Source organism: Orycteropus afer, unplaced genomic scaffold, assembly GCF_000298275.1.
Source record: "Orycteropus afer afer isolate SDZICR_OR568_19922 unplaced genomic scaffold, OryAfe1.0 scaffold00906, whole genome shotgun sequence".
NCBI classification, from domain to species: Eukaryota; Metazoa; Chordata; class Mammalia; order Tubulidentata; family Orycteropodidae; genus Orycteropus; species Orycteropus afer.
In genome coordinates this window covers 483,631-486,950 of record NW_006922493.1, presented here as the reverse complement: position 1 = coordinate 486,950, position 3,320 = coordinate 483,631, and positions in this window count along the sequence as shown.

The window sequence follows — 3,320 nt, the reverse complement described above, 5'->3', positions numbered from 1 at the left end:
ATTGTCCAACCTTCCTTCTGAGGAGTGGCTGGTGGGTTTGAACCGCCAGCCTTCTGGTTAGCAGTCAAGTGCTTTAGCCACTATGCTACCAGAGCTCCTCATGTTGCTGTAGGGGCTGACAAACCTAAGATCAGCAGGTAATACTGCAGGCTGCTGATGAATCCAAGATCAGCAGGTAAGATGGCAGACAGCTGACTCACAGGCTGCAAAGGCAGCAATCCCCAGATTGACAGGAAATAGGGCAGGCTGCTTGTTCAAGTCCAAAAAGCCAGAGGTCAGATGATGCCAATCTAGATATAGGATCTAAATCAATAAAAAGCTTGAAAGCTTTTCCAGGACATTCATGTATTACTGGAAGCATGCCACATCCCTAAGTAAACTCTTTTTTAACTGATTGTCTTCTCATAGAGGATCTCATCATGGAGGATAATTACATCATAATTCCTAAACCACTGAGAATCATGACCCAACCAAGTTGGCATGTCTCTTTGTCTCATATTTTCACATCTCTCTCAGTCTCTTTACCTCTACTTCCCTCAGCCCTTACCTTTAGAGCCTCTCCTGACTGAGGGACTGCTCAATTTCACAGAACTGTGTTTTTCATGTTCCTCCAGCCTCAGGTTGTTGTCTCTGTGGCTGATACTGGGAGACTGGATTTGCCCAAGTTCATCTTGGCCCCTAGGAAACTGGAGGGAGCCCTGGACCTTGAAACCTCTCCTCTCTCACAAAGTGGAAGTGATATCCTTAGTCTCCTTCAGCTTCCAGCATGATCATATGGACTGCTCAGAACTTCTTTGAAGGATTCAGGGATGAATCAGGCCTCAATGACACTTAGGAGGCCCGTTCTTTGAGTCCAACTGCACCATGGCCAGTCTTCCTCACATCTGGATGTCACCGCCCCTCTGGAACCACTTCAGTTCTGACCTCACCCTCATTCCAGAAGTGATTAATGTCTGCTTCCTTCATAGTGAAGGAATAGAAAAAAAGCTTAGTACAACTAAGCAACTTGGGTGGAGATATAAGAAGATATCAACAAGTTAGACTGGAGAGGTAGACTGTGGCCAAGTCGTGTAGGGAAGTTGGACTTAATCTTCAGGCTGATGGGGAAATATTAAAAATTGTTAAGGAAGGAAAAGGAAGTGATCCTATCTGTATTTTCAAGATCTCTCTGGCCACTTGTTGGACACTGCATTGTAGACGGGAAAGAGTGGAAGCAGTGAGACAAGTGAGAAACCTATTGATATAGTCCACTTAACAGATAATGGAGATTTGAACCAACATGGTGGCAGTGGGTATGGACAAAAGTGGACTACTGATTGTATATTTAGGATGTAGAAACAATAGGGCTTAGTGGATGATTAGTTGTAGGAGTGGTGGAAAGGGAGGTGTCGAGGTTTATCCCTAAGGTTTGTAGCTTGCACAAGCTGCTGATGCCTGTTACTGTCATAGAAAACTGTTTGGAGACTAGTTGAGTTATGACTTGGCCATGTAGTATGTAAAGTGCTTGTGGATCCATCCATATTGATACACTCATCAGGCAGCAGCATATTCAGCTCTGGAGCTCAGGGGAGAGGTCTAGAGTGGAGCTAGAGATGTGGAAGCCATCAGCAATAAAACTATTGGAGTGGATGAGCTGGCCCAGGTCATGAGGTAGCATGAGAAGAGGAGAGAGCTAAGGGTAGGCTATGGTGACAATTTAAAGAATAGGTAGAACAATACTTGTGTCCTGTTAAAGAAACTGAGCAGGTTAGATTGAAGAGGCAGGAGGCATATCTCAAGAGCATAGCGGCAGAAAAGCCAAGGGAAGAGCATGTTTCCTACTGCAAACAACTGTGTCAAGTGCTGTGAAGTCAAATATAATGAGAAAGGGAGCATGTTCAGTAGATCTGGTGATGACTTAGGTGACTTTCATAGGAATATTTTCCAACAGAATGAGGGGTATGGTAGCTGGACTGTATTGTTGTTGTTATGTGCTGTCAAGTTGGACTTGACTCGTAACAACCCTTCCTTGGGTTTCTGAGGCAGTATCACTATGGAAGTAGATTGCCAAACCTTCCTTCCAAGTAGTGGCTGGTGGGTTTGAACCACCAGCCTTCTGGTTAGCAGTCAAGTGCCTTAAGCGCTACGCTACCAGAACTCCTTAGCTGGACTATAGTGATTGAAAAGGTGAGGATAGCCAGGTGTGTCTGCCTTAAATCCTGCCATTTTTCACTCTCTTTAACACTCTCTTTAATTGTGTTCTACTCAAGAGCAAAAAGGAGCCAGCAAGTTTCCATTACTTTCATGATACTGAAATCTGATTCTCCATCCACCCACTCCCCTACATGCACATGCACATGCACACACACACACACCAGACCACCCCCTCACTTCTTTTTGCTTCTGTAGACTGAAGTCTAGGGCTCCCCCCCCCACTTCCGTACTTCAGACTCAGAAATAAATTTGCTCACTGCTCCAATGGTAAAACCTTATCTGGCCTGGTAAAAACGTGTCTGGGGAAGCTGAGCTCCACATTTCAGCCAAGGGGATTAGCTAGCCACTGACTGGCTTGCATAAAGCCTGAGGGGGGCACAAGGGGGTGGGGGAAGTGGGAGAAGAGGGAGACAGAAAGCAGAGACTGGGATGAGTATGAGGAGCAGGGTAGGGGTAAAGAAAGAATATAGAGAGTTGGAAGAGGGACAAGAAGAATTGTGAATGCAGAGAAGGTGAAAAAGCTGAACAACTTCTGGAGTCACACAGACTTGTGTTTGAATTTTACTTTCTCTATTTCCTAGCTCTGTGCCAACAACTCCCCCTCTCTAAGTCTCATTTTGTTCATCTGTAAATTTGATTTAATAATAGTACTTACCTTTTTGATACTTTTTGTAAGGTAAAATTCCTTCTGCTTCTCCTCCTCCTCTTCTTTGTCCTCCTCCTCCTCCTCATTATTATTATTATTATCAGGTTAGAGTTGGTGTTGGGATAAGGTTAGGCAACTTTCTGGAGACCTTTGTTGGGCTAGGGAAGCAACCACTGATGGCCTTAGGGCCCTGTACTCTCTTAGTTTTCCAGGGAGAACGTAACAGAGTCTGAGGCTAGAAGTAGGAGACAATGTTTCTTGAGTAAGAATCAAAGAATGGTCATCTGATCCCAAACTCAGCAGTTTCTGTAGCCTCTTTAGTTTTGGTCCAGAAATAACTTACAGAAAGGAAGGCAACCCAGCCTTTGGGTCTAGAAACACCTACTAGGGCTCACCTCTTTCAGCTGTTGCAAAAAGGGCATGGAGCTGGCATCTTCTGACCTCGTCTAACTTCACAAGAGGAAGACAGAATCACTATCAG